At 39.9% G+C, this 21,810-nt stretch overlaps 1 long non-coding RNA gene across 4 annotated transcripts in view; it reads right to left on the reverse strand.

The window, feature by feature from the left end:
• The window catches only part of LOC135965311 (uncharacterized), a 199,017-nt gene extending 177,751 nt beyond the window's left edge, over positions 1-21,266 (reverse strand). For all 4 annotated transcript variants that reach the window (XR_012418803.1, XR_012418802.1, XR_010578219.1 and 1 more), the window contains exon 1: positions 21,171-21,266. This is a non-coding gene — a long non-coding RNA (uncharacterized lncRNA). The remainder of the gene's footprint in view (positions 1-21,170) is intronic.
• Positions 21,267-21,810: the final 544 nt, after the last annotated feature.

Genomic DNA, 21,810 nt, shown 5'->3' on the forward strand with positions numbered 1-21,810 from the left:
ACAACTACTCTATGTCAGTTACCCAACTAAGCAATCTATGTGCATCAACCTATCTAACTCTCCCATCGTTGCCATGAGGAAGATGTCATCCCTATTTTCAGATGAGATGATGAGACTTCCAGCAGCCGTATACAGCCAGGAGATTCATGCATTGTACAAATCCAAGACTGCCATTCACAAGGACTATATAGGGCTGGGACTTTATGGAAATTAAATAACTTGCCCAAGGTTACATGGAAATCAAAAAGTAGATCAATTACTTAAATTTAGGTGATGTGTATATATGACGCCTAAATACGGGCTTTTAACCTCAGATACATTCTACCATAAGTATTTACTATGTTACCCAAATTGGCTGGTTGAAAAATCAATTAAGTGTTCAGATAGTTAGAGAAGAAAAAGAAAAACTCTTAAAAAGATTAACTTGACATGTCTCCATTTCTTCTCTGTCCCCTCAGTCTCAGGCACTGCACAAATTCCATTAGCAAGCCTATGAAGCCAGCTTACATGGGATTTCAAATTCTTTTGCACAGACACTCTGGTTATTCCCTAATCTCGATTAACTGGGTGTGACATGTTCTTTCCTAATCCATCTGCAAATGCCCCTTGTTTTCCAACCAGTGTGCTATCAGCCACTCTTGATTCTTTGTCCATTAGTGTTTGCACAGGAAACAAAAGCCAATTTAAATCCTAACGCTAGGAAATCTTAATTAGGAAGTCAATATGCTGTGCTCTTCCTCCCTGCTCTGACAAATTTCATTGCCGAAGGCCTGGCCTCAGCACAAAGTCAAGAGAATGAAGACACCCATCAACATTTAGATAAACAGGCCTGGAATTGACGGCACCACGTGCAGGTTCTGCCTCACCAGGAGTTATCAGCATCCCACCTTTGCCTGCTCTTCTTTCGTGATTTTAGCCCACCGTTCTCCCCATCTCCAGACTGGGCTCAAACCCAGCAAGTAAGAACACCACGAGCAAAACAGTTGAGGAACCCCTCTGTCCATGGTTCTGAAAAATTAATGCCTTGGAAGTGTCTTCCTTCCTTTCTTTTAATGCAGTGACTTTTGTCCAGTCACTGGGAGGAATGAAGAACCAAGTGAGAGAAGAAGTGAATAGAGGGTGAGGGCACGAGAGACAGAGACAGACAGAGAGATAGAGACAGAGACAGAAGCTGCTAGGTAGTAGGGAGGAAGCAGGCTATAACCACTAAAGAACACAAATTGTCAGGGAGAAAAACCGACTTCTTACGTCATTTAAAAATAGGAAATATTCTTTATTCTCAGAAGTTAGGGGACAATATAGAGCATATAATTTATAATCAAATGCACACACAAATATACGAACCACCCTTCTCACTACTCTGAGTGAGGCCATAAATCCTTCGAGGGTACCTAGTATCAGCATATACCCTCCTGATACCTACAGCTGAAATCTCAAAGCATCTTCACAAGGTCCAAAGCACCAAGGTTAGATCTATTCATTTACTTGCAGAGCTTCTCTGTTTACTAAGCCTCTTTTAATACAGTGACTCCTGTCCAGTTGCTGGGAGGAATGCAGAACAGAATGAGAGAAGAAGTGAATCGATGAGGGGGGTATTCAAGAGACATAAGCCTCTTGAAGTGAGTGCTCTCTTTGTCTTTCTTCTCTCAAGACTTAACAGATTACCAATTACATATTAGAAATTCAATAATGTGTGTCAAATGAATGAATGCAAATTAGATCAAGCAAATAAGCAACTACAAAACAAAAAGACAACTGTCTTAATTGTGTATATAGGACAGAGTATAGTGAGAACATAAGAGAAAGATCCTGCCTGGGACAGCAGGGTAAGCATCATCAATTAGGTAATGGTTAGGCTGGTACTTGAGGGATGAGGTGGACAGGCTGACTCACGTGTGTGGCTGTTCTAGGAAAGCATGTGCAAAAAGACAGTGATACAGGAAAGCATGATTCCCTAAGGAAACTATAAGTGGTTGGATATTGGTGGAGGATTATACATGACGGAAGGAGAGGAGGGTGATACTGGTCAGAACGGCAGTGGCGTGTGGAGTCACAGAGTGGAAAGTCATCTTAAATTTGGCTACATGGATCCAGAGCTCAGAAGAGAGGTCTGGTCTGAAGATACAGACTTGAGATTGATCAGCAAATATAGGGTATGGATGAGTTTATCAAAGGAAATTATGTACCGAGAAGAGATGTCTACCATGGACAGAGCCTGTGAAGCATGCCAGCTTTTAGGAACAAGGCATATGACCAGAATGCCAGAATGAGGATGAAAGACATAGCCAGAGATGGGAAGAATCCCAGGAGAGAGCACTTTCAGGTAAATATGTGGCCTTCAAAGGTGGGTGCACATGCCCCTGGGGATGAAGTCTTTTCAAGAAACGTTTGGACAGGCATAGTTTTCAAGAAATCAATGTCCTGATAGTCAGCTTCCAAATGTATTCTTTCCTAAAACTGATACGCCTGAACAGGCTCCTGCAGAGGCTCTCTGCTTCCATGTTCTCTTTCAATCATCTTCTTTCACTTTAAAAGAAAGACATGCCCTTTATTCATCTTGAATTTTACCATGGTGTCTTGCCTAGAGATATGAAAACTTACCAGGCACTAATGGGTCTGGTTGAAATACTGGAGTGCGGGAAGCCACACTAAATCATGGGGCTCCACAGGACTGCCTTGATTTGCCTGTCCTGTAAACATTTCTGATAAGGGCAAAGCTTAGTGTTAGAAATCAATACTTTGACCCATGCCTAACGATATTCACCTAAGAATGCAAAATATCCTGTTATCCAAAAATAAATTACTCTTGTATATTTTTACTATATGATGGTAAGTTTCTAATTGCTTATGGATACATTTAAGCACAATGCGACAGTTTTATTTTAAAACGTTACTATTTATAATTCACTGAAAATTACTTCCTTGGCAACTATTTAAACTTAAGATACAAATTGTAGGTGTCAATTCAAAACCTTTTGAGGGGACATATTATTGTCCACAATTATTTTTAGATTTAATAAGCAAAAATATTCAGAGACTACTACTAAGCCAAAAAAAAAAAAAAACAGATATAATAAAGGAAAAACCTAAGGTGCAAAACTTCAGTTTTTTTTCAGGTCTGACTTAGTTTTAAGTACTTGCCCCTCTCCAGCTATGACAGCAAGCTTATTCCTGGTCTGGCAATAAGCCACAGGAAAGCAGCCGAGGTAGACAATGCTATATAGAAGCCCACCATGGAGGATAGGCACAAAGCATAGAATCCTCCATGTGGAAGTAACTTCTTAAAGCACAGAATTTACACTCTTCACCTTCACCTCCTCCCTCTGGCTCTCTTCCAGGTTCTAGGCTGTTGGATGCTGCTCTATGAGGCAGGAACATTTCAAGAAGGAGGGGGTCATTAAAAGAGTTTCCTTCACTTACACACTAGCTAACACGTAATTAGCAAGAGCCTCTACCCCAGGCATGTTTTGAGTGGGAAGGAAGGCTTCTGTGTAAAAGATCCATTTGAACTGAGATCTAAATGAAACCAAGGAACTAGTGATCAGAAGATCCAGGAAAGACCATTTCAGACAGGGTAGACAGCAGGGACAACGGTCCCAAAGGTTGAATTAATTTTAACATCTATGATGAAGAGAAAGAGGACCAGCATGACCAAAATACAGTGAGTATTAAATAAGGTATGAAAATAAGTTAGAAAAGTAGAAAGGCACCAGAACATGCAGTGTCATGACAAGGAATGTGCATTAATTCTAAGTGTTAAAAGAAGCCAGTTGAGATTTTCATCTAGGGGACATAATCTTTTGGGTCACATTTTTAAAAGATCATTCTGATGCCAATGTGAAGATTATAAAAACTGGGTAATCACAATGGGTTACACCCATGAACAGAAAGACAGAGATGCACACACACACAATTATTTTCTCTCTCTTGTGTAACTCTATTAAAATATAATTAACATATTTCCTGATTTTTAATGATCTCCATTCTAACTGGTATGAGATGGTATCTCATTGTGGTTTTGATTTGCATTTCTCTAACGTCCAGCGATGATGAGTTTTTTTCATGTTTGTTGGCCGCACAAATGTCTTCTTTTGAGAAATGTCTGTTCACATCCTTTGCCCACTTTTTGATGGGGTGGTTCGTTTTTTTCTTGTAAGTCAGTTTAAGCTCTTTGTAGACTCTGGATATTAGCCCTTTGTCGATTCTGGATATTAGCCCTTTGTCAGATGGATAGATTGAAAAAATGTTTTCCCATTCTGTAGGTTGCCTGTTCACTCTGATGATAGTTTCTTTTGCTGTGCAGAAGTTCTTTAAGTTTTAAGGCATACACCCAAAATAATGAAAACAAAGGCACAACAAAATTCTCAAATTTGGAAGTCACATGAACAAGTGGTAAATGACTTAGCAGATTCTTCTGTTGGAAGTATGGAAAACTGCAAACAACTCGACTTAGATAACAGAATACTCAGAAAGCTCAGAAACTGGTGCCATTAGATAATTTACAAGCAGGAGAAAAGAATATAAAAGTAAGAAAGATTGTTAAAAATTGTCTTAAGTTTACAGATATGCAGATCACCTTTCTCTTGACACAAAGTTGAGTAACTGGTCTCCACTTTGAAAAAGACAAAAGGTTTTGTTTCTCTGGAGAGGGTAAAATAAAGGAAGATCTTTAATAACCAACGAGTCAATGAAGAAATTTAAAGGAAAATTTAAGAATATCTTGAGACAAATTAAAATGGAAACACAACATAAGAAAACCTCTGAGAAGCAGCAAAAGAATTTCTAAGAGAAAAGTTTCGGGTAATAGATGGTAACATTATGGAAAAAAAAAAAAAGAAAAATCTCGACAATCTGAAATTATATCTCAAGGAACTAGAAAAAGAACAAAATAAACCCAAAGTTAGCAGAATAAATGAAATGAAAAAGATCAAAGCAGAAATAAATCAACTAGAGAATAGAAAAAGTATAGCAAAAAAATCAACAAAATTAAGAGGTGTTTTTTAAACAAATTAAACAAAATCAACAAGCTCTGAGATGGATTAACTAAGAAAAAAAGAGAAATGATTCAAAAAATAAAATCGGAAATGAAAGTGGAGATATTACAACAGACACATCAAAAACAAAAAGGATAATAAGAGACTATTATGAACAACTATATGCCAAATATTGGATAACCTAGAGGAAATAAATTCCTAGAAACATACAACTTACCAAGACTGAATAAGAAGAAATAAAAAGCCTGAACAGATTAATAACAAATGAAAAATTGAAGTAGCAATTTAAAACCTTCCAACAATAAAAAGGTCAGACCAGAGCATTTCACAGCTGAGTTCTACCAAACATTTAAAGAAGAATTGATATGAATTCTTCTTAAACTATTCCAAAAATAGAACTAGAGAGAATACTTCCAAACTGATACCAAAGCCAGACAAAGATACTACAATAAAAGAAAACTGTAGGCCAATATCTGTAATGAACATACATGCAAAAATCCTCCATAAAATACTAGCAACCAAAATTAACAACACATCAAAAAGACTATACACCATGACCAAGTGGGTTTTATCCCTGGAATGCAAGTTTAATTCAACATACACAAATCAATTAATGTGATACACCACATTAACCAAATAAAAAATTTAAAAACACATGATCATTTAAATAGATGCATAGAAACACTTGACAGAGTTCCACATCCTTTCCATGATAACAACTCTTAATAAATTAGGTATAGAAGGAAATTTTCTCAACATAATAAAAGTTATTATGAGAAGCCTACAGCTAACATCAAAATCAATGGGGGAAATTAAAACTCTTCCTCTAAGATCTGGTGCAAAGACAAGGATGCCCAGTCTCTCTGCTTTTATTCTACACAGTCCTGGAATTACTAATAAGGGCAGTCCAACAAAAAAAAGAAAGACATCAAAATCAGAAAGGAAGAGGTAAAACTACCCATATTTGCAGATGACATGATCTTATATGTAGAAAAACCCTAAAGACTACACACATACACACACAACACACATACAACTGTTAGAACTAATAAACAAATTAGCTAAAGTTGCAGGATAAAAAATCAACATACAAAAATCAGTTGCACTTCTGTACATCAATGTCCTATCTGGAAAAAAAAAATTTTAATCCCATTTATGGTAGCATCAAAAAATGAAATACTTAGTAATAAATTCAGTGAAGGAGCTGAAAGATCTGTACACTACTTAACTAAGATATTGATGAAAGAAATTGAAGAAGACACAAATAAATGAAAAGATAACCCCTGTTCATGGATTGGAAGAATCAATATTGTTAAAAATGTTTAAAATTCCAAACTGATTACAGATTCAACCCAGTCCCTATCAAAATTCCAGTGGCATTTTTCATAGAAATAGAAAAAAATTCTAAGATGTTAAGGAATCACAAAAGATCCTGAATAGCCAAAGGAGTTCTGAGAAAGAAAATCAAAATTGGAGGCATCACACTACCTGATTTCAAATTATATTACAAAATTATCATAATCAAAACAGTATGATACTGGCATAAAAACTGACACATAGACTAATGGAAAAGAATAATGAGTCCAAAAATAAATCCATAAATTTATGGTGAATTGATTTTAGACAAAGATGCCAAGAACACACAATGAGGAAAATAAAGTCTCTTTAATAAGTAGTTTTAGGGAAACTGGATATCCACAAATAAAAGAATAAATTTGGACCCTTATCTTAAATCATATACAACAATCAACTCACAATGGATTAAAGACCTCAACATAGGACCTAATATTATAAAATTCCTAGAAAACAACACAGGGAGGAATCTCCTTGACATTGGTCTTAGCAATGATTAATTGGATAGGACACAAAAAGTACAGACAACAAGAGCAAAAGATAAACAGATGAGACTACAACAAACTAAAAAGCTTCTGTACAATGAAAGAAGCAATCAACAAAATGAAAAGGCAGCTTATGAATTGGGAGAAAGTATCTGTAAACCATGTTTCTGATAAAGGGTTAATTTCTCAAATATATGAGGAACTCACACAATTCAATAGCAAACAAAATAAAACTAAACAACGAGAAAACAAATAACATTAAAAATGGGCAAAGAACCTGAATAGACATTTCTCCGGAAAATATATAAAAGTAGCCAAAATATAAGAAAATGCTCAACATCCCTAATAATCAGAGAAATGCAAATGAAAACCAAACTGAGATATTACCTCACCCCTATTCAAACTTATTATATAAAAGACAAGAGATAAGTGAGTAAGAGTGTAGTTGACATGATCCTATATGTAGAAAATAAAAAAGGGAATTTTTGTACACTATCGGTTAAGAATGTAAACTGGTACCACCATTATGGAAAACAATGTGGATCATCTCTTAAATATTAAAACTAGAACTACCGGCCAGGCACACTGACTAACGCCTGTAATCCCAGCACTTTTGGAGGCCAAGGAGGGCAGATCACCTGAGGTCAGGAGTTCAAGACCAGCCTGGCCAACATGGTGAAACCCTGTCTCTACAAAAATACAAAAGTAGTCAGGTGCGGTGGTGTACACCTGCAGACCCAGCTACTCTGGAGGCTGAGGCAGGAGAATCACTTGAACTCGGTGGGCACAGGTTGCAGTGAGCTGAGATTGTGCCACTGCACTTCAGCCTGGGTGACAGAGCAAGACTCCATCAGAAAGGAAAGGAAAAGAAAGGAAAGGAAAGGAGAGGAGAGGAGAGGAGAGGAGAGGAGAGGAGAGGAGAGGAGAGGAGAGGAGAGGAGAGGAGAGGAGAGGGGAGGGGAGGGGAGGGGAGGGGAGGGGAGACGGGAAGGGAGGGGAGGGGAGACGGGAAGGGAGGGGAGGGGAGATCGAAGGGAAGGAAAGAAAAGAAAAGAAAAGAAAAGAAAAGGAAGGAAGGAAGAGAGGGAGGGAGGGAGGGAGGGAGGAAGGGAGGGAGGAAGGGGAAAAAAAGAAAAGAAAAGAGAGAAAAGAAAAGAACTACCATACGAGCCAGCAATGCCTCTTAAGAGTATATATCCAAGATAATGAAATCAACATACCAAAGAGATATCTGCACTCCCATCTTCACTGCAGTATTATTCACAATAGCCAAGATATGGAAACAACTGAAATGTTCTTATGGATGAAAACACTGAGGTGTATATGTATACAATGGAATATAATTCAGCTTTAAAAGAAGGATATTCTACCATTTGGGACAACATGGATGAAACTGGAAGAGATTATGTTAAGTGAAATAAGCCAGACACAGAAAGAAAAATACTGTATAATATCTCTTATATGTGATTTTTTTTAAAGGAAGAAACTCTCAAATACACAGAAAAAAAAGGGTAGATGGTGATTATCAAAGGCAGCTAGGGGTGGAGGAGATAGGGAGTTGCAGGTCTAAAAGTAAAAAGTTGCAGTTATGTAGAATGAGTAAAACAAAGCTCTACAGTATTGCATGAGGACTGCACTAAAAGAGTAGAATTTAGGTGGCATAACCACCAAAAAATAAGGTAACTATGTGAGATAATGGATATGTTAAATTGCTCACCTATAGCAATTATTTCACTATACATATGTATATCAAAACATCATGTTGTACACCTTAAATTTATAAAACAAAAAAAATTTTAATTGCCAAGGTCATCGAAGTCATGTGACAAAGTCAAAATTATACTCCCATATGTACATATTACATGGTGATGACATGTAATCTATTAAAAGTCCTGGAAAAGGAGAACAAAAAAAAATTAAAGAGAGGCATCTAAAATAATTCAAGAATATATAGAAATAGCATAATTTTTCAGATTTGAAAATTTATTGAATGCCCAGCACAAATGGATCCAAATAAACCCAAATTAAATGACATAATCATGAAATTTTAGAACACCAGAGACAGAGATCCTTTAAGTTCTCAAAACAGAATGGGCAAAAATAACACATATGAAAGACAAATGATCAAAAAGTCTTCAGGCCAGGTGCAGTGGCTCACCTCTGTAATCCCAGCACTTTGGGAGGCTGAGGTGGGTTGATCATGAGGTCAGGAATTCAAGACCAGCCTGGCCAAGATGGTGAAACCCTGTCCCTAATAAAAACACAAAAACAATTAGCCGGCATGGTGGTGGGCACCTGTAATACTAGCTACTCAGGAGGCTGAAGCAGAGAATTGCTTGAACCTGGGAGGCAGAGATTGCAGGGAGCCAAGATCACACCACTGCACTCCAGCCTAGGCGACAAGAGCAAGACTCCATCTCAAAAAAAAAAAAAAAAAAAAAAAAAAAAAGTCTTCAGGCTTCTTAATAGCAACACCAGATACTAGAAGGAAGTGGTACTTTGAGGGGGGCAGAATGTCTTTAAAACTCATTAGAAAATGTATTTTCAAGCTAGAATTCTATACCTAGCTAACATACCAATCAAGATATGTTATTTATTATTGTTCAGACATGCAAATCCTTTTTTGAAGTTCTATGACTCCTTTCTCAAGAAACTACTAGCAAACATGAACCACAAAGTAGAAAGAGTAACCCACAGGGAAGATACCGGATATTAGAAATAAGAGATAGTCTCCAGGAAAGAGGTGAAAAGAATCCCCAGAATGACTGATAAGGAATATTACAAGATGAGATCTGTGCTCTAAGAATAAAAGGGCTAGTAATCCATGGTGGAACAGACCTAGAGGCTCAGTGTATATTACTCACAAATATTAAATAGGTAGAAAACAACCAAAACATCTTTACATCTTGAGAAAAGAAGAGATTTAGACAAACGGAAAAGACTAGATTCAATTACTAATAAGAACATAGAAATTTAAAAGACAAGACAATCAATAGCTCCAGGGAAAACCAAGTTTACAGGAAAGGAAAAGTAATCGTAATGTACTACATTGCTCAACTGTGAATAGCATTTACACAGTCATGATAATATAAACAAACAATATTGATCTAATCAAAATCATGGTGTTGATTAGGAGGATGACAGTATGGCAAGGATATGCACATCTTGGCCAGGCTCAATGGTTCACGCCTATAATCCCAGCACTATGGGAGGCTGAGGTGAGAGGATCACTTGAACCTGAGAGTTCAAAACCAGCCTAGGTAACAGAACAAGACTCTGTCTCTACAATCAATAAATAAATATGCCAGGCCTGCTGGCATGTGCCTGTAGCCCCAGGCACTCAGAAGACTGAGGCAGGAAGATTGCTGGACCCCAGAAGTTTGAGGCTGCAGTGAACCATGATTACAGCATTGCACTAAAGCATGAGCGACAGAGTGGAACTCTGTCCCAAAAATAAATAAATAAATAAATAAATAAATAAATAAATGCATGTCTGGTGGAACCAATTCTTAGATAATGTCTAAAACTGAAAAATCAACAAGTAGCAAGACAAGCTAATCCTTTAGATACAGAAAAGTAAATATCAAAATTGTCCATTAAAAACTTACAAGTATGGTTTCTGGGGAAAGGAAGGCTAGACAAAAGGGGCAGAGAACTGGCATTTTATGCAAGAAAGCTTGTACAACGATTTAACCTTTAAACAATACGCATGAAGAATAATATTTTACTAGAGCTAAAGATATGAAAGATAAGGTACACTTATGTTGAGCCATGTGCTGTATTAAGCAGTCTGCACACATTATCCTCATTTAGTTTCGCAGCAATTCTACAAGTTTTTCCCTGTTATTATTTCTACTTGACAGATGAGACAACTGAGGCTCAGAGGGGTTAAGTAATTACTGTATGATTACAGGGCTTGTAAGCAGCAGAGCTGGAGTATAATCCAGCAGACTGGATCTAGTGTGACCACTCTCAAACACTCTACCAAGGGTTCTTAACATTTTCTAAGCCTTTACCCCTTGGCATTCTGGTGAAGCCCAGGATCTCCTTTGTGTCAGATGTTGAAAATATTAAAAGCCCATAGAATTCCGGTAGAGTCTAATTGTATCTCGATAGAGTTATCAAAATATTTTAAAATGCAACATGACAATATATGCGCTACCTTGTTACCACATTAACAGCACGTTTCAGTGATGGGTCTAATATCTACCACAATTCCAAAGTAGCCATGAGCAATAACACTAATGGAGTATAAAAATATCAGTTTCTATTCTTGACACAGTCTCTCAGGTACTGCTAACACAACCATGTATTATTCAGCTGCCTGTATTCAAGAGTAAATTGTGGGAAGACATTAGTGAAAAGAAAAATGCAGTATTTTCCCATCCTAGTTTATAGATCCTGCAAATGCTATTCGTGAACCCAAGAATATACACCATGCTATACTCTCTCTCTCAACTTTGATAAAGGTATAACTTCAACTTTAAAAATTAAAACTTTAGGGAGAAAGGAAAATAGCACCTGCTTTAATAAGACAAGAAGGGAAGCAAGGAGACTCATTCAGGTGTGAGTGCCACAGCCATGGGGCATGAAACTCCCAGGTGTTTGCCTGACTCTGCAAATGTCCCTTTCCCACACCAACTATAGTCATTGGCTGTATCAGTTATCTGTTGTCACAATAATGCCATGTAACACACAACCACAAAACCTCAGTTGCAGACAATAATAGCATTTACCATTTGCACATCTGTCGTGTTCAGGAGGGCAGCTCTTCTGACTCCGTCTGGTGTCAGCTGTGTGGACTTGCCCACATATGTGAGAGTTGCCTACTTGTCAGCTACTCTAGGATAGTTCTGGCTGGAGTAACTGGGCAACCATATTTCTCTCATCTTCCCACAGGCGAGCCCGAGAATGTTCTTATGGTGATAGCCAAGGTGCAAACGCAGTTCCAATCACCTAAACATTTTTTAAATTTCAGCCTGAGTCACATTAGCTAACATCCCAGTGGTCAAAGCATGTAACATGGCTAAACCCAGCATCAGATTCAGAGTGGGAAGGTGCTACAAAGTTCCATGGTTGCCGTGTGGATATAGGGAGGAGAAAGGAATTCGAACCATTAATGCAATTAATCTATCACATTGGGTCTCCTGCCAAGTCTTATTTCATTGCGTTCTCCCTCTTGACTTCCATAGAGCTGCCCGCATCACTAATCTAATAACATCGAAGGGCTGGTGTGGTCTTCGGAGCCCATGATGACCCTGAGTTCATTTTATAACAACCTGAAGTGCAGCTATGAGTTGAGCATGGTTGAGGAAGTCAATTCCCAAGCTCTCGCAGCTGCTGCCAACCAACCAACAGTAAATTGGAGAAACTTTTCTATCTGGACCTCCCACATGGTAGCTTACAGTGTAAACCAGGAGAGTACAAACAAACTTCTCTTAACTTTCCTTCACCAACATTGGGGATTTACATTTGTTCATCACCAAATAAAAGATAAGTGTGGTACTCTTTTCCACAGGACACCTACAAAGAAGGGAAGGAAAGAAAGAAAGAGAAAGGAGAGAGAGAGAGAAAGAAGAAGAAGAAGAAGAAGAAGAAGAAGAAGAAGAAGAAGAAGAAGAAGAAGAAGAAGAAGAAGAAGAAGAAGAAGAAGAAGAAGAGGAGGAGGAGGAGGAGGAGGAGGAGGAGGAGGAGGAGGAGGAGGAGGAGGAGGAGGAAGAGAAAGAAGAGGAAGAAGAGGAAGAGGAAGAGGAGGAGGAGGAGGAGGAAAACCTTGTCTATTTTGAATTACAGGAATTTCTCAGGCATTTTATTTCTCTACTACCCTCTCTACTTCTTTTTAAGTGAAAGTGATTTGAAATAAATTATTAGCAAGCCAAGGTGCTGTGCTGAGAAAAATCACATAGGGACATAGCTAAAACTCATCTCAACAGGTGAAAAACTTGCCAATTGGCAAAACTAGACACTTTCGGCCTAAATGTCAGGAATGCATTATTGATTGCACTAATCTGCTCGAATTCTTTAATGGCTCTTTACTGCCTACCAAAATATTTAGGCTGACGTTCAAGACCCTTCACAATCTAGCTTGAACCAACTTTTCTAAGTTAATGTAACAAACTTCTCTTTGTATGGTCGGTGCTTTAGCCAAACCAACCTACACACAGTATGTGTTTCTCATCTCTGAATTTGCTCAAGAGATCCTCTCTGCCTAAAAAAATTATTCAAGCCTCTCCTCTACTATCCAAGCTTACTTGTCCAGATCTTACCCTTCGATCAAGGTCAAAGTCAAATACCACTTCCATGTGTTCAATAAGAAATTATTAAAGGACTCTTAATTTCCAGACACTTCCTAGAGGGTCAACTAATAGTTCTCACTTAATTTTCAGGAGAGTGTTCTGAAGACTAAGTAGAAGTGGGTTAAACAAATGGGGATAGACAAGGAGTGGGCAGATGAGAGTGTTCCAGGCAGAAGCACCAGCATTTTCAAACACAGTGATATGAGAGAAGTGGCAGAGTGTGTTCAGAGGACCATGAGTGTTCAATACTGATAGGGAGATACATCATCTCTTCTCCTGCAGTCTTTCAGATGGCCTTTCTTCATCCTTTACTCACTCCATCCCAGGGGAGATGGACTGACTTATCTGATTGGTAAATTTGGAAAGAATAAGATAGATCTCCCTTATTTTCTTGGGAGGAAATTACATGCAAAGAGTGGGAGTTCTATGCATATTCACGTCATGCATTTAATATTTACTGGTTGAAGATTCCCTGAGCCTGCACTGCCTTTGGCTGGATGGGTAACTTGCCCAGTTCAAGGAATTCAGCTAGTGGGTCCATGCTACTCACACAAGCTGTGTCATCTAACTTAGCTCTTATCACTACGAGAAGTGATATCTTGGTATTCTGATTCCTTTGGGTTATTTCTCTCAATGTGTTCAAAACCCAGAAGAGAAAGGATAAACCTGTGCCTGGGCTCCTCAGAGATTCCAAAAGCCACAGCTAGATCGTAGGCAACAAGTGGGAGGCACAGGCAGGTACATAACAGGTGGGAGACAGGGGAGAGATTACCATGGAGAGTGCTGTATCCCATGCTATAGGTCTAGCTTTGTTCTGAGGGCAATGGAAAGTCCACAATGGATTTGAAGTAGGAGAGCAACAGAACAAGATTTGCATTTCAGAAAAAAAGTTGTTCTGACAGAAGAATGGATTGGAGAGTGGGAGATGAGGAAGCGGGTAGGCAAGACTAGAAGGAGGAGATCAGAGGGAAGATTGAGAAACTGGATGGAGAGATCATGATATGGATGAAATATCTGTGCCCCCATCCCATATTAGGTTTCATACACCGAAACCTAAGCCCCAACGTGGTGGTATTAGGAGGTGGGGATTTTGGTAGGTGATTAGAGTATGAGGGTGGAGCCCTCATGAGTGGGATTAGTGCCCCTATAAAAAAAAGACTCCAGAGAGCTCGCTTGCCCCTTTCACCATGTGGGGATACAGCAAGAGGAAGGCCATCTATGATCCAGTAAGAGGGCCCTCACTAGTCACAAAATATGCTCTAGATTTCCAGGCCTCTCGAGCTGTGAGAAATAAATTTCTGTTGTTTACAAGCCACCCAGTCTATAGCATTTAGCTACAGCAGCCTGAGTGAACTAAGACAGTTAGGTATCTGTCTCAGTCTGTTCACGCTGCTATAACAAAATACCTGAGCCTGGGCCATTTATCTTGCTGTGTCCTCACATGGCAGAAGACGGAAGGGGGAAAATGAATGGGCCAGCCCCTTCAAGCCCTTTTATAAGACAATAACTGCATCCATGAGGGCCTGCCTTCATGACTTTATCATGTCCTAAAGGCCCCACCTTTTAATACTATCACATTGGCAATCAAATTCCAGCAAATGAATTTTGGAAAACACATTCAGACCACAGCAGTAACAATTCTAGAGATACTGGAGGAATTTCTTTATGTGGCTCCCACCAACCTTCCCACCAACCCTCCCTATGGCAACTTAGCAAGATCCCATCTCAAATAAGTAAATAAATAAAAAGTAAATCTGAAAAGAGGGTGGTAGCAGTTAGGTATTGCTACATAAAAAACCACTCTCAAAACTTCTCAGTTTAAGACAGCCATCATTTTTTTTTTTTTTTTTTTGAGACAGAGTCTGGCTCTGTCGCCCAGGCTGGAGTGCAGTGGAGCGATCTCCACTCACTGCAAGCTACGCCTCCCAGGTTCAAGCCATTCTCCTGCCTCAGCCTCCCGTGTAGCTAGGACTACAGGCGCCCACCACCACGCCCGGCTAATTTTTGTGTTTTTTTAGTAGAGACTGGGTTTCACTGTGTTAGCCAGGATGGTCTCGATCTCCTGACCTCGTGATCCGCCCATCTCGGCCTCCCAAAGTGCTGGGATTACGGGCGTGAGCCACCGCGCCAGGCCAAGACAGACATCATTTTTTATTGCTCATGGATTTATAGGTAAGACGGGTGGTCCTGCTAGTCTGGGCCGGGCACAGCCTGTATCAACCTCCTCACTCCTGTGTCTGCAGTCATCTTGCAGGTGGCTGAGGATTGAGCAGTCTAGGATGACTGTCAGCTGGGGTGCTGAGGACTCCTGGACCACGCCTCTCTCATCATCAGGAGACTAGCCTGGATTTGTTCTCATGATGGCAGGACAACTTTCCAGAACAAATCAAAGCATGCAAGGCCACCTAAGGTCTAGACTCAGAACTGGAACAACGTTACTTCTTTTGTATTCTCACGGCCAAAGCAAGTCGCAAAATCCATCTTGAAGAGATAAGTAAGCAGAATCCACCCCGCAGGAGGAACTGAAAAGTGACACTGTTAAGGGTATTGATATAGGGAGGTGTGGCAAATTGGAGACATTTCTGTGATATCTACCATCGGGAGTTTTCAGACTCAATTTTGGCTGGGGCAGAACAATCCCTTTACCAACAGTGATCAAGATAGAAATTTGCTTGATGTTTATGGATGATGATGATGAGGAGGAGGAGGAGGAGGAGGATGATAATTCAGGTAACACATACTGCGACCCTACTGTGTGTTCTTTACAATATGGGGTAGATGCTGTTGTAATCCCCACTTTAAAGCTATGGAAATTCAGTGTTCACATGGGGACGAGCCTTACTCCAGGTTATGTAGCTACCAGGTAAACCTAGAAACACACATACAGAGTCATCACCTGGAACGCTGGACATCTGGCTTGGCCCCAAGCTGAAGAGAAAATCTCTCAGAGGTTTCTGTCCCTGGCGGGGAGCCACAGAAGGCTTTTTCTTTTCATTCGGGTCTCCTTTTCCTATTGCGTCTTTCTCTTTTTGTCCCTCTTAATTATCCTTATTCCTGTTAAGTCTATTTTTCAGATTTAGTCCACAATGTTTTATAATAAAAGACTTTTCCACTGCTTTATAGAGACACAGAGAAGATTAACAGTTAATTTAACGTTTGCAAAATGCCTTGAGCACCTTGGAATTAAATATGTCATATGCAAGTAAATAAATAAAGGCTTTAGAGTGTAGAGACATCAGTCTTCCCTGAATCACATGCTCAGAGCATCTAAATGCATGCATACACACAGCCAGCTGGAAATCTACTGGTTCCACTAGGCGGGCACCAAGTGACCCTAGAATTTACACTTTCACATGTGGTATTACAAGGAAGAGAGGAAAAACTAAATTCCATCACCCACTACATTTGCTACCTCTCTATGGACAAGATGAAAATCAATACAAATGCCTTCCTTAATGTTTAATAATTCAAGTCTTCCCCATCCTACTCCCCCTTTCACTTGCCCCTTTCCCATCCTTTCCATTCCCTTTTTTCCCTGTCCCCACTGTCTTCTCAAAACTACTCCACTTCTCCAGGATCCAACCAGCCGATGGATGACTTGGCAAGGAAGGGAGAAGAGAAGAATTTGCTTTTAAAAAGAGACAGCAAGGCTGGGCATGGTGGCTCAAGCCTGTAATCCCAGCACTTTGGGAGGCCAAGGGAGGCAGATCACAAGGTCAGCAGTTTGAGACCAGCCTGGTCAACATGGTGAAATCCTGTCTCTACTAAAAATTTAAAAAAATTAGCTGGGCGTGGTGGTCCATGCCTGCAGTCCCAGCTACTCTGGAGGCTGAGGCAGGAGAATGCTTGAACCTGGGAGGCAGAGGTTGCAATGAGTGGAGATGGCACCACTGCACTCCAGCCTGGGCAACAGAGCAAGACTCCATCTCAAAAAAAAAAAAAGAGAGAGAGAGAGCAAGAGGGAAAGATAGCAAAACATTTGAAGCTTATATGGAGACTATCTCTAATATATTAACATTACTCATTATCATTTTATATTGATAATGAGTTGATCAGCACTACCATCTCTGGCTGTTGCAGAGAGAGCTTCCACTCATGCTACCCAGGGCCAGGTTCTTGAATCTCAGCCTAGTGTCCCGTGAGAACTCAACATTCATGGAAGCCTGGGGTTCAGGGAACCTCTAGAACTTATAAATTAGGTGAAATTGCATGTCAACTTCATGTGTCATTGTGGTTTGCCCTCAACCCAATGAAAACATCTTCTCTGGGAAGAAACTATTTCAAGTCTTGAACAACTGAAATGTGAGTGGATTTTTAGGATAACATTTATGGTTGCCAAGGTAAGGTGGACTTAGAGCCAGATGAAGCGAATCAGATGAGAAAGAGTCTGCAGTCATCAGGCCAACTCCTCCAACCTCATGGTACATTTTTGTGAATTATTTCCCTCCTGAGGCTGCTCTTGATTTTTATTTTGACCAGATTAGAGGACCAGGCAGAGAACACATCACATGAGTGGCTCTAACCTCCCACAGCTATAAAGGAAACATGGAATGGAACATGGACACAGAAACCAATGTATGTTGGGTGTCTCTAGGCACTAGTTTTGTTGTTTTACATTATCTCATTCAATCCCCCATGCCCTTCAACGGTATTATTAGAAGAACTCAGAAAGCAGCATTTGCACATCAGAAATGTTATTATATGCCAAAGCAGGTGGATCGCCTGAGGCCAGGAGTTTGAGACCAGCCTGGCCAACGAGGCGAAACCCCATCTCTACAAAAAAACACAAAAATTAGTCGGGCGTGGTGGCATGTGTCTGTAATCCCAGCTACTCGGGAAGCTGAGGCAGGAGAATCACTTGAACCCGGGAGGCAGAGGTTGCAGTGAGCCGAGATTGCGCCACTGAACTCCAGCCTGGGTGACAGAGTGAGACCCCATCTCAAAAAAAAAAAAAAAAAAAAAAAAAAAAGTTATTATATGCATTTTACACATGGAGTTGGTGAGGTTGACTGTCTTGCCCTACACCTCTCACACAGCTCTTAAATGGACCATGAGCTCCCTAAAGAGAGGGCAGGATCTTACTCCCCTATGCTTCCCAGTACCTAGCATGGGACCTGGCAGAAAATAGGCATTCGCTACATATTTGCTGAAGGATAATTAAGAACGTGGCAGAAGTGGAATTCAGATCCATTCCTATCAGTCTTCAAAATCTTTGCATCTTTCCACAGAGCCAACTTATCTCTGTGTGTAAAATCACAGAGTTTTGTTTGTTTGTTTGTTTAATTTTAAGTTCCGGGATACATGCGCAGGATGTGCAGGTTTGTTATATAGGTAAACGTGTGCCATGGTGGTGTGCTGCACCTATCAACCCATCATCTAGGTATTAAGCCCCATGTGAATTAGCTAGATCACAGAGTTTTTGTCTTGGCATAGGAAATGCCCACAACTGAAAATATATTAAGTTATCTGTCTATTCATTCATTCCTTCCTGAAAATGAAGTATCATTGGAGGCATCGTCTTTGATAGAACAGGTATCGTTTATTCCTCTCATACACTTGTACTTTCCCTTTTCCTCCTTCCAGAGATGGGTCTTGACCTAGAGCCTTTCTCAATACTGGATTCATTCATTTTCTAATGGAAAGCTATTTGAATAAGACCCTTGGATTCTTGGCAAACTACCTATTTAGGTATAAAAACTGTATGCAGATGGGAAATTCTTATTACTAATTAGAGGTGGGCCCAATCCCACAAACCTCCACATGACCTTTATCTTGCTCATCCCTTTACCTAGAACAGTGCCTGAAACTTAACGGAAACTCAGTATTTTCTGAATGAATGAGTGAATGGAATCCCCACATCGCAGATGGCAAACACATGTGCCTTCACTCAAACCTCAAATCACTTTGAACCTCACTAATGATCCTAGTAATCATCCTGTGAGGCCAAGAGAGGGCCTCTTCCTTCCACACAGCACCCCAAGCAGCAATTACCAACCTACTGAAGGCAGCATTTGCAAAGAAATTTATTTACACTTTTTTGTGGTTGTCTACCCTGGAAAGCTGAGCTGAGTCACACATCATTAAGGAAGACCTATGCCTGTCCCTCTGGCTTAAGGCCAAGGCTAGAAGACCTCACCCAAGTGGCCTATTCCTCTGTGGCTTTATTTCTAATGGGTCCACAACCTAGTCATCTGATATGACCCAGAGATGTACTGGAGCTGGCTTGGATTGGCTCAGGAGAACAGATTGTCCATGTCTCTTTCCACATCTGCATTCAGTAACTTCATGGTTGGCAGCTTGAAAGCAGCCACAGGTTGGCGTATTTACACCATGGGAATCAGCAAGGGCTACAAATCCAGGCTTGTTTGTGTATATGTATGTTTTTCTGAGACCCAGGTGTTAAGCCAGCACATCACTTCCTTGACTCTCTCAATTCCAGGAACCAAAGGAAATGAAGAAGAACAAGTCCAAAGGGGCTGTTTTTTCCTCACCGAGAATAGAAGTGGCTAAACCACTCACGGAAGGCTTCCTTCCAAGTGGTCCCAGCCTGGTTCCTTTGTTTGTTTGTTTGTTGAGATGGAGCCTTGCTCTGCCTCCAGGCTGGAGTGCAGTGGCGTGATCTCGGCTCACTGCAACCTCTGCCTCCTGGGTTCAAGCGATTCTTTTGCCTCAGCCTCCCAAGTAGCTGGGATTATAGGCATGTGCCACCATACTCAGCTAATTTTTGTATTTTTAGTAGAGATGGGGTTTCACCATGTTGGCCAGGATGGTCTCGATCTCTTGACTTTGTGATCTACCCGCCTCGGCCTCCCAAAGTGCTGAGATCATAGGCATAAGCCACCACGCCCAGCCGCCAGCCTGGTTTCTATTTGGCCTTACAAGGAAAGTAGAGGAAAGGAAGCAGCCCGGGTTACCAAAGAGATAGAACAGCTTGCTACATGGAAGAAAGAAGTTTTAGCCTCTTTGTTCTTCCTGTGAAAAACTCCATCCGTACTCCTAAGCAGCTGTGAACACCACGAGAGCCTCTTTTTCCAAGTGGTAAAGTGAGGTTGAGTGGGAAAAGGACCTGGAGAGACTCTTTTTTTTTTTCATCCTTTATGCTTTTTGTACTACCTGCATCAGAATCACCTAAGAGGCCTATTGAAATTTTCATTACCCAGGCAGCACCCCGCATGAGCTGACCAAACCCAGAAAATAGGATTTAGAAAAACGTATTCCAATGGACACAACCAAATGACTCTTAGGAGACAAGTGATTCTTAGGTGGCTAAATTGAAACAGACTTATTCAGGGAGGTTATTTAGAATGCACGTATCTGTGCCCCACACCAAGAGATTCTCACCAGTAGGTCTAGAGTGGGCCCCTAAAACCTATGGTTTGATAAAGCTTTCTAGGTGATTTTGATGACAGTTGAAGTTAGACTTTGTAATCAACACATATTTTTCTCTCTCTTTCTCTTTTTTAACAGGATGAACTTTTTTTTCCCCCGAAATTCCTGACTTGGCAAAAATAGGCTTCATTTAATGTAGAAAATCTGGATACCTTCTTTAGATAAACACCATCAAACTCTTGCAAAACACAGGCATTATGCTCTTTGTTTGGACTGGTTTCATTTAATCCACAAGATAAGCCTACAAGATATAGCGATAGGTGGTATTACTATTCCCACTTTACAATCAAGGAGACCAGTGCTTAGAGGCATAGTTATTTGTATAAAACCAAAAAACTAAAAAGAGGCAAAGCTGGAATTCTTACTCAAACAATTTGATACTAGAACTCACACTTTTAATTACACGTACTGCCGCCCAAATGTTTTCATAAATACAAAGATAATAACTTAAAAATCTCAATGAGTGAGCAAAAGGATTTTTAAAAAAAGAAAAATGAATACTGAAAATTTCTCCAAAATATAAAATTCTACTTTTCTGCATATTCTTCATATAGAAGTCTGAACTGGTTACAGTAGATTTATATGGGTGGAAAGCAATCAGAATAATTGGTTTGGGTAGAGCAAAGTAACCAATAAATTAGCTTGAACATGACCTTTCGGAGGCAGCCTTGTATTTTGTTCCAATTCTCTGGCCCTGTTTCCTCGCTCGTTAATTGGTAGTTTGTTCTCTAGTCAGGCTGCCTGTTTCTGACACTGGGTAATGCATTATGAGATAATCTACTTTCCGTGACTTCACACAGTTCCCATGGCAACCGTCAATGCCATTTCCCTGCAGGATGGCTGCTTCGTTTGTTTCAAATGTGTTGCAGAAATGTAAACATCTTTGATTTTAAAAATGTCCAGTAAAAGGACCGTCCACACAAAGAATGACATTTATATAATTACAAGAAGGAAACAATCTATAATTATTCCAACTCCTTTCCCCTGGATTAAAAAAAAAAAAAAAAAAAAGGTGTAGGGTTTTTGGTTTTGTTTTTGTTTTTTTCATTTTTTACCTTTTTTGTTTGGGGAAAGAAAAAAGGAAAAGGTTTGCTTAACAAGACATAATTGAAGAGACACAACACTTCTGTGGAAAGACCTTGTTCATTAAAGCTATAGTTCATTAGAGTTAAGATGGTAACATTTCTGGAAGGAAATAACCACATCCATCAACCCAACCACCACAAATACAAAAAACATACTTACCTAGAACATCACCAGAGGTGACCCCGCCATGCTGACATTCAGAATTAA

Source organism: Macaca fascicularis, chromosome 10 (genome assembly GCF_037993035.2).
Source record: "Macaca fascicularis isolate 582-1 chromosome 10, T2T-MFA8v1.1".
Lineage (NCBI taxonomy): Eukaryota > Metazoa > Chordata > Mammalia > Primates > Cercopithecidae > Macaca > Macaca fascicularis.